Genomic DNA, 10,704 nt, shown 5'->3' on the forward strand with positions numbered 1-10,704 from the left:
GGGGGGCGCTATGGGGGACTTTTGGGATAGCATTGGAAATGTAATTGAGGAAAATATGTAATAAAAATATTAAAAATTTAAAAAAAAGAAATTTTAAGTGAAGTAAATGTGACATCTAAGTAGATTATAGCCATGGGTTCTTCAATTAGAAACAGAAGTTAGTAAACAATATCTGACTCTGGTAATGTCACTATCCAGATGAAAAGTGAATGATAAACTACCAAGCATAGTTTAAGACATTATTTTGGGTGGAGAAATGAGTCAACTAAATTTATGACATAGTCACCTCAAATTTAAAAATGTGGGCCCTTAAAAAGTCCATTTTATTCATTATACATTTCTCATAGTCAGTCATATATACAAAAAATGTTTAATATGTGTGTCCTCCCTTGCTTTAGATACATATTAATTAATATTATGATCTTTTTACACAGTTCTCTTAATTTTCAAGGTCTTAACTTATAAATGTTATGAAAACTCATTAATAACTTCCTTATGTCCTGGACAAATAGCTGTGAAATATTAAAAACTTGTAAGAGTTTCAAGTATAATACATTGAGCATAATACACTTTAATTCTCATTCCAATTATTTTCAAATTATCAAGTAGGAAATGGAATGATATTGTGGGCTAAATTTCATTTGTTTAACACTATACTTCTACTTAATCATTTAATTTTGTAATTTGGGTTCTATAAGATATAATTTATTGTGAATAATAGTTATGACATGCTACACAACAAGTTAGAATAAATCTGTCTGTGGGTTTGGGGATGTAGCACAGTGGTAAGGCATTTTTGCTGTAATGATCTGACTGAAACCTTTAGATGCCTATTGTGCTCAGAATTACACTGTTATTTAATGATCAATGCCTTTTCATAGTATTTTTACTTTATTAAAAGTGAATAATTCTATACCTTGCAAATAACATACATGTAAAACACAGTTCTGACATTTCCTCTGATTTTCATTTTCATATTTCTATTTCAGAATAAATAAAAATAATAGCAGACAAAGGATTTTTAAAGATCAATTCTGCTTTCAAAAACTTTAAAATATTAAGTGTTTTTTTTCCACTATGCAATCTAGGTGGGGATCAAGGAACAAATCAGTTTTGTCATCCACTGCTATACCAAGTCTATTCAAATTGGTCATTCCGATATCATCCTAATACAAACCAATATGACACTTAGGTTTAATTATACATAGAAGAGTTAAATAATTTGGACACTCAAACAATATTTTGCACAGCTTTTCTGAGTCTTGATAGGGGTCAGGGTGGCTTATTTTAATATCCTGTTCAGAATGGGAAATTCATCTACCACACTCTCAGCACTTTGAGTAGTCATATGCCTCTGAATTCTCTGCAGTTCACTGAAAGAGAAGCATTTCTGTTTAAGGATGATAACAGCATTTTTCTGTGGATATGAACATAAATATTTGGAATGAAAATTTGTGCTGTGTCAGTTTGCTAAACAGAAGTAGTAAATTCTATCCCTAAGGCCCATGGCTTCCCAAGCCATGGGTTTTTGACCAGGTTTAAAGTAGCAGGGTTGTTTTCTCTGCTGTGGAATAGGACTCAAACAAAATCCAAGAATGGTTGAATAGCTCCATACCAGTCATACCAATTTTGTATATGTGGGCAGATCTTGCCAGTGTAGTTGCCATTTATTTCATAGGATTAACATCTAGGTAAGGTCACTGAAGAGTTATCTCACTCTGCAGTCTGTGTGGAAGTTTGAATAAGAACGTCCCCCATAGGCTCCGATATTTGAACCTGAAGAAATATAGCAGGTTTATTCCTTATAGATTATATATAGTAAGAAAAAAATATAAGTAATGAAAAAATTCAAAGTTTTACATCACTTCAAAATACATCACTTATCTACTTGCAATCAAAACCTGCTCCAGTCTTCAGCCATTTACCATGTTCAAGATTTTGCTTCTGTAAATCTTTGAGTTATGTTCATATAGTTTTACATCTCAAATATCTTATATAACATATGTTGAGTCATACTTACATTATTTTTGTTCCTACTTCTTTTTTTTTACTTTTTAAAAATTAATTGTGTTATTTATTACATCTCAAATGTTGCTCCCTCCATTGCAGAGTTCTTACACCATTTCCCCTCCCCTTCACCTTTGAGGCAGTCATCCTCCATGGTATCCACCCACCCTGGGGCATCAAGATTCAACAGGATTAGGTGCATCTTCTCTCACTAAGGCCATCCACATTGAGTCCTAGGAGCCTCCTCAGTCCCAGGTCTCTGGGAGTTTCTAGATATTCCCTCTACCCGACCCCTGGCAGCTGCATATTTCCATTCATTTTCCTGGCCTTCTGAGCCTCTATCATGTTTCCCTCCATACCTGATCCTGCTACGCTGTTCCCCTCTCCCTCCCTTCTCACACCTAATTCCCTCCCTACCTCTGGATCCCATGATTATTTTGTTTCCCCTTTTCAAGTGGGATTTAAGCATCCTCACTTGGGCCTTCCTTCTTGTTTAACTTATTATGGTCTGTGTGGTATATCATGGTTATGCTCTACTTTGTGGCTAATATACACTTACCAGTGAGTACATATCATGAAACTCCTTTTGGGTCTGGGTTACCTCACTCAGAATAATATTTTCTAGTTTCATCCATTTGCCTTCAAAATTAATGATGTCCTTGTTTTTAATAACTGAATAGTATTCCATCGTGTAAATGACTTATATTTTCTGTATCCGTTCTTCTGTTGAGGAGTATCTGGGGTTTGCTTTCAGATTCTGGCTATTACAAATAAAGCTGCTATGAACATAGTGTAGCATGTGTTCTTATGGTACAGTGGAACATCTTTTGGGTATACTCCCAAGAGCAGTATATTTGGGTCTTCAGATAGAACTATTTCCAATTTTCTGAGAATCAGCCAGTTTGATTTCCAGAATGGTTGTAAAAATTTGCAATCCCACCAACAATGGAGGCATGTTCTCCTTTCTCCACATTCTTACTAGGATGTGCTGTCACTTGAGTTTTTGGTTGTTGTAAGATAGAATCACAGGGTCGTTTTGATTTGGGTTTTCCTGATGACTATGGATGTTTACCATTTTTATAAGTGTTCATAAAATTGCATGATTTTGACTTCTCTGTCAAAAATTAAGTGTCCTTATGTGTGTGGGTTTATTTTTAAGTCTTTGATTCTATTTCATTTATCAACCTCTCTGTCTCTGCACCAATACCATACAATTTTTATCACTATTGCTCTGTAGTACAATTTTAGGTCAGGGATAGTGATTCCTTCAGAAGTAGTTAATTGTTCAATATTGTTTAGGCTATTCTTGGTTTTGTTTTTTTATATGAAGATGAGAATTGCTCTTTCAATATTTGTAAAATATATGTTGGAATTTTGATGGGAATCACATTGAATCTCTAGATTGCATTTGGCAAGATGGTTATTCTTACTAATGCATGAACATGGGAAATATTTCAACTTCTGAGGTCCTCTACAATTTTTTCTTTAGGGACTTGAAGTTCTTTTCATACAGATCTTTCACTTGCTAGATTGGAGTGATACCACCATATTTCATATTATTTGTGGCTATTATAAATTGTGATATGTTCCTAATTTCTTTTCTTGGCCCAATTATCATTTGTATAAAGGAGGGCTATTTATTCCTTTGACTTAATTTTGTATTCAGCCACCTTGCTAAAGTTGTATATCAGCTGTAGGAGTTCTCTGATGGAATTTGGGGGCTTCATGATCTATAATATCATATCCTCTTCGAATGGTGATACATTGACTTATTTCGTTCCAGGTTGTATCCCTTAGATATCCTTCTGTTTTCCTATTGCTCTGGCTAGAACTTCAAGTACTATATTGAATAGAAAAGGAGAGAATGGTTAGCCTTGTCTTGTCCTTGATTTTAATGGGATTGCTCTCTCCATTTAATATGATGCTGGATATTGGCTTGCTGTATATTGCTTTTATTATGCTATGGTATTTGCCCTGAATCCATGACATCTGCAAGATGTTTAACATAAAGGGGTGTTTGATTTTGTTGAAGGCTTGCTTTTTCAGCATCTTGTGACATGATCACCTTATTTTTTCTTTCAGTTTTTTATATAGTAGATCATGTTGATAGGTTTTTGTAACAGATCAATCCCTGAATCACTGGGATGAAGTGTATTTGATAATAATGAAATGTTTATGATGTTTCCACAAATCTTATTGAGTATTTTTGTGTCAATATTGATAAGTGAAATTTATTCACTGAAGATCTTTGAGTATCACTGAGATCCTTTTATTTGTTTGGGTCTTTGTATGATTTAGGTATCAGAGTAACATTGTTCTCATAGAATGAATTATGTTATGTTCTTTTTGTTTCTATTTTGTGAAATATTTTTGAGGAACATTGGTATTAGTATTTCTTTGAAGGGTTGGTAGAATTCTGCACTAAAACCAACTACATCTGAGCTTTTTTTTTTTAGTGGAGAGGTTTGTAATAACCATTTCTATTTTCCGAGGTGTTATGGGACTGTTTAGATAGTATCCATGATTTTTATTTAATTTTGGTACATGGTATCTTTCTAGAAAATCATACAATTCATATAGGTTTTCAAGTTTTGACAAGTATAAGCTTTTGTAATAAGACCTGATGTTTTTTGTTATTTTTTTTTTTTTAATTTCCTCAGATTCTGTTGTTATGTTTCCCTTTCCTTTCCATTTCTGATTTTGTTAATTTGGATACTACCTCTGTGCCTTTTAGTTAGTTTAGCTAAGGGTTTGTATATCTTGTTTATTTTCTCAAAGAACTAGTTCTTAGTTTCCTTGATTCTTTGTATTGTTCTTTTTGTTTCTAATTGTTTGGTTGCAGCCCTGTGTTTACCAATTTCCTCCTGCCTATTCCTCCTAAATGTGTTTGCTTTTGTTTTGTACTAGAGTTTTCACGTATGCTACTAGGTTGCTAGTACAAGATTTCTCCAATTTCTTCATGAAGGCACCTAGTGCTATGAATTTTCATTTTAACCCTGCTTTCACAGTGTGCCATATGATTATTTTGTTCCTTCATTTTCATTGACTATTAGACAATATTTAATTTGTTTCTTTCTTCTCTGAGAAACTTATCATTGAATAGAGAATTGTTCAGTTTTCGTAAGTGTTTGGTCTTTGTGTTGTTTCTGTTGTGGTTGAAGTTCAGCTTAGTCTCTAATGGTATGATAGAATGCAAGGGGTTATTTCATTCTTCTAGTATCTTTTTTTTTTTTTTAAAGATTTTATTTATTATATGTAAGTACACTGTAGCTGTCTTCAGACACTCCAGAAGAGGGCGCCAGATCTTGTTGCGGATGGTTGTGAGCCACCATGTGGTTGCTGGGATTTGAACTCTGGACCTTCGGAAGAGCAGTCGGGTGCTCTTACCCACTGAGCCATCTCACCAGCCCCTTCTAGTATCTTTTGAATCTTACTTTGTGTGTGTATGTGTATATATATGCATGTATACGTGCATATATATGCATATACATGTATATATGCATATATATGTGTATAAACACACATATATAGTTGTATACATATACATATTCACATACATACATATATATGAGAAGGTTTGGCAAGGCACTTAGAAAGAGAACTGCTTTGTTTTGGTGTGAAAGATTCTATAGATATCTGTTAAATCCATTTGGTTCATAACTTCTGTTTGTTTCATTGGTTCTCTCTTTTGTTTCTGTTTCAGTGACATATCCATTGGGGAACAGGAGGTGTTAAAGTCTCACACTATTATTATATAGTGTTAAATGGGTGTTTTGAGCTTTAGCAAATTTTGTTTACCAATGTGGGTGCCCTTGCATTTGGGGTATAGATGTCCAGGATTGAGATAACATATTGGTGGATTTTTCTTTCAATGAATATGAAATTTCCTTGCCCATTTCTTTTGGCTACATTTGACTGTGTGTCCATTTTACTAGATATTGGCATGGCTACTCTGGATTGTTTCTTGGTACCATTTGCTTGGAAAACTTTTCTCCAGCCCTTAGTGTCTATCTTTGTTATTGGGGTGTGTTTCTTGTATGCAGCAGAATGATGGATCCTGTTTAAGTATTTAGTCTTTTAGTCTGTGGGTTTTTTTTTTTTTGAGGAATTGAGTTCAGTGATGTTGAGAGATATTAATTACCAATAGTTCCCACTATTTTGATATTAGAAGTCATATTGTACACACACACACACACACACGCACATGCACACGCACACACACACACACACACACACATTTGTTTAAATTGGTTTTGTCATGGAATTCCTTGCTTTCTCCATCTATGGTGACTGAGAGTTTTGCTACATATAATTGTCTGGGCTGGCATTTTCTTTCTCTTAAGGCCTGCAAGATATCTGTCTGTATCTTCTGGCTTTCAGTTTCTGTTGAGAAATCAGGTATAAATGACCAGTATACCTTCTATGTTACTTGGCTTCTTTCCCTCACATCTTTTAATATTCTTTCTTTGTTCTGTACTTTTAGTGTTTTGATTATTATGTGGCAGGAGGATTTTCTTTCCTGGATCAATACATTTGCTGTTTGTGGTCTTCTGTATATTTATGGCTATCTCTTACTTTAGTTTGGAGAAATTTGCTTCCATGCTATTGTTGATAGTGTCTTCTGGCTTTTGAAATGAAAATCTTCACCTTCTTAGATTTGGTCTTTTCATTGTGTTCCAAATTCCATGGTTATTGTGGTTGAGGAACTTTCTATGTTAGGCATTTTCTTTAACCAGTTTCTTCTGTGTTGTCTTCTATACCTGAGATTCTCTCTTCCATCTCTTTTATTCTGTTGGTGATGCTAGTGTCACTAGTTCCAGTTCTCTTTCCTATGTTTCTCATCTCAACAGTTCCCTCCATTTTTTGGGGGGGTATTTTTAGGTCTTAGACTGTTTTGTTTATTTCCTTTTCTTGTTCAATTGTATTTTTCTATATTTCTTTAAAGGGTTTATTTGTTTTCTCATTAAGGTATCTACCTTCTTGTCTGTGTTTTCTTGTATCTCATTAAGGGAATTATTTAAATCCTCTTTAAAGGCTTCTATCATCTTACTGATGTGGAATTTGAGGTCACAGCCTTGCTCTTCAGGTGTCTTAAAACATCCAGGTCCAGAGGTTCAGTTCACCATCTGCAAGGCAGGAATCATGGCAATGCCCAGGCAGGCATGTAACTGGAGAAAGATAGGAACGTTCTACATCTTGTTCAAAAGGCATACAGGAGAAGACTGGAATCCTCAGGCAGCTAGGAGGAATCTCTCTAAAATGCCACAGTTACAGGCTTCCTCCAGTGAGGCCACAACTTCTCCAACATGGTCATACCACTCAGTAGTGCCATTTCCTGGGCAAGTATTTCAAACAACCACAACAGCCATTCTAACACAGATGAAATGTGGCTTCAAAGTACATTTTATTAGCATTTCATGGTGGCTAATGATGTTGGACATCATTTGTCCTCATAACATAATAAAAATTGATGAGTTTTTTTGACCTTTTGACCTTTTGTATTACTTCTTTTAAGAATTCTGTTTTGAGCTTTTATTTTCCCTCTGCTCCTGGGAGCAGATCTTCTGCCACAGGTCTTCATATCCAAATAGCTCCAGGAGAGAGTGATCTTACCAGAAGTGTGGAGCAGCCTGTGAGTGCAGGTACGACCACCATTGCTGCTCAGAAGAACCAGATTAGAGCCCTCAGGACATAGGAACCAAAGATCAGCAGCGGACAGGATCATTTTGATATCTGTCTGCACCCCAGAGCCACAGCTCTCCATGCCTAAATTACTCCTATAGAGGACTGGTCACCCAGGAGTACAGATACACAGGCTTGCAGGATGGACAAGCCACAGTCAGATACAGCAAAACCAGCTAACACCAGAGATAACCAGGTGGCAAATGCAAGAACATAAGCAACAGAAACCAAGTCTTCTTGGCATCATCAGAATCCAGTTCTCCTACCACAGTGAACCCTGGTTACTACAACACACAAGAAAAATCAAGACTCTGATTTAAAATCACATCTCATGATGATGTAAGAGTAATTTAAAAAAGACATAAATAACTCCCTTAAAGAAATTCAAGAGAACAAAGGTAAACAGGAAGAAGACCTTAAAGACGAAACACAAAAATCCCTTAAAGTATTATAGGAACACACAACCAAACAGATAAAGAAACTGATCAAAACCATCCAGAATCTAAAAATAGAAACAGAAACGAAAAAATAAATCACAAAGGAAGATGAACCTGGAAATTGAAAACCTAGGAAAGAGATAAGAAGTCATACCTCAATGTTAGGAGGTATAGCAGTGGATGTGTTTAAAATATACTGTACATATATTTAATTCTAAAAGAATAGATAAAATTAAAAATTTGGAGAACCTTAGAAGAGAGCAACAAAATAAAGTTATGCAACCTCAACCTATTTTTTCCCAAACCCAGTGCCACATGAACCCCTGTTTATGAAGTATCCAAAGTTTAATATTTCACAACAGCAACACAAAAGGGGGTACTCTAAACTAAAAAAAAATTGTAGTGAGTTTTGGGTACACTCATTCTTGTAGTGAAGACTACATAGGGGTATGCATATGTAAAGGCATGAAAATGCATATTAGCATTTTATAGTCTATGTGTATATGTTTGTGTATATGCATGTATTCTTGTGAGACTGGATGGATGCATGAAGAATGGATGCATATACACATGTGTGTGTGTGTGCCAGTGTGTGTTTGTGTAGCAAAGGACAACTTTTCTTTAGATTCTCAGGTGCTACCCACCTTAAAAATCTTAAAATCAAAAGAACAAAAACAAAGCAAAAAAAGTATCAGCAGAGTTTCTCACTGGCCTGGGACATACCAATAGGGTATGTGGGCTAGCTGGCTAACAAGTGTCAAGGACACACACTTTCCCACATCCTCAGTGCAGTAAGTAAGTTTTCAATATCACACACTGGTTTCTTTCTTTTTTTGAAACAGTGTCTCATCATGTAGCCTCATAGTGATCTGCCTGTCTCTGCTTTGAGTGCTAAGAGTAAATGCCTATGCCACCATGCCAAGCTGATGGAGTTTCTTTCTTTTGTTTTGTTTTGTTTTGTTTTGTTTTGTTTTGTTTTGTTTTGTTTTGTTTTTCGAGACAGGGTTTCTCTGTGTAGCCTTGGCTGTCCTGGAATTCACTCTGTAGACCTGGGTGGCCTCGAACACAGAAATCCGCCTGCCTCTGCCTCCCAAGTGCTGGGATTAAAGGCATGTGCCACCACTGGCCGGCTAAGGTTTCATATTTTAATTGTGAGTTCTAGGGATCAAATTCAGGTCCCCCATGCATGTGAGGAATCAACTGAGTCATCTCCCCAGCCCCACTTTACTCTTTGAAAAAATGGTTTCATGATATGTCGTGAAGGGATTAATAAAGTGTTAGCAAATACACTGTAAAGCTGTCTGGAAAGACATAGTCATTTTAAAATATGCTGTAGACATTACTAACTGTTTCATGACCAACACTGGTTAGCAAACCCATTCTCACTGTTCTATTCCTCCTCCAGTTTCTGAAGAGGTAGACTAAATCAGTGCTGCACTTGCAGATTCCAGTCAAAATCACTGGTGCCTTTTGATGGAGTGAAGCCTTTGGTCCTTCTGAGGGTCTTAGTATAAGAGATCATAATGAGAACTGTAAGAAACACCACAATGGGTCCGCCCTGCCCCGGAGGGCTTTGCCAGAGCATCTGCAGGAGATATATTTGTTCCCACACCCTGCCAACTCCAGTTCTTCACAAACTATTCAACAAAAGAGAAGCAGAAGGAACTCTACCCAACTCATTCTGTGAAGCCACAATTACACTGACACCTAAACCACAGAAAGAATAAGCAAAGATAAAGAACTTCAGACCAATTTTCCTTAAGAATATCGATGCAAAAATGCTCAATAAAAGTCTGGCTAACTGAATCCAAGAACACATCAAAACAATCATCCATCTTGACCAAGTAGGTTTCATTCCAGGGATGCAGGGATGGTTTAATATATGGAAATCCATCAATGTAACCCACTATACAAACAAACTCAGAGACGAAAACCACATGATCATCTCATTAGGTAATGAGAAAGGATTTGACAAAATCCAGCATCCATTCATGATAAAAGTCTTGAAAAGATCAGGAATTCAAGGCCCATAGCTAAACTCTATAAAAGCAATCTACAGCCAACCAGTAGCCACCATCAAAGTAAATGGTGAGAAGCTGGAAGCAATCCCACTAAAATCAGGGACTAGACAAGGCTGCCCACTTTCTCCCTACCTATACAACATTGTACTCGAAATCCTAGCCAGAGCAATTCGACAACAAAAGAAGATCAAGGGGATGCAAATTGGAAAGGAAGAAGTCAAAATATCACTTTTTGCAGATGATATGATAGTATANATAAGTGACCCTAAAAATTCCACCAGAGAACTCCTAAGTCTGATAAACAGCTTCAATGAAGTAGGTGGTTATAAAATTAACTCAAACAAGTCAATGGCCTTTCTCTACACAAAGGATAAACAGTCTGAGAAAGAAATTAGGGAAAAAACACCCTTCTCAATAGTCACAAATAATATAAAATAACTTGGCATGACTCTAACTAAGGAAGTAAAAGATCTGTATGATAAGAACTTCAGGTCTCTGAAGAAAGAAATTAAAGATCTCAGAAGATGGAAAGATGTGTCATGCTCATGGATTGGCAG

General features: G+C 35.9%; 1 pseudogene; it reads right to left on the reverse strand.

Annotated features, from left to right (window-relative positions):
- LOC110286375 overlaps positions 1–7,771 on the reverse strand; it is a 97,143-nt pseudogene extending 89,372 nt beyond the window's left edge.
- Positions 7,772–10,704: the final 2,933 nt, after the last annotated feature.

This window comes from Mus caroli, chromosome X (assembly GCF_900094665.2).
Source record: "Mus caroli chromosome X, CAROLI_EIJ_v1.1, whole genome shotgun sequence".
NCBI lineage: Eukaryota > Metazoa > Chordata > Mammalia > Rodentia > Muridae > Mus > Mus caroli.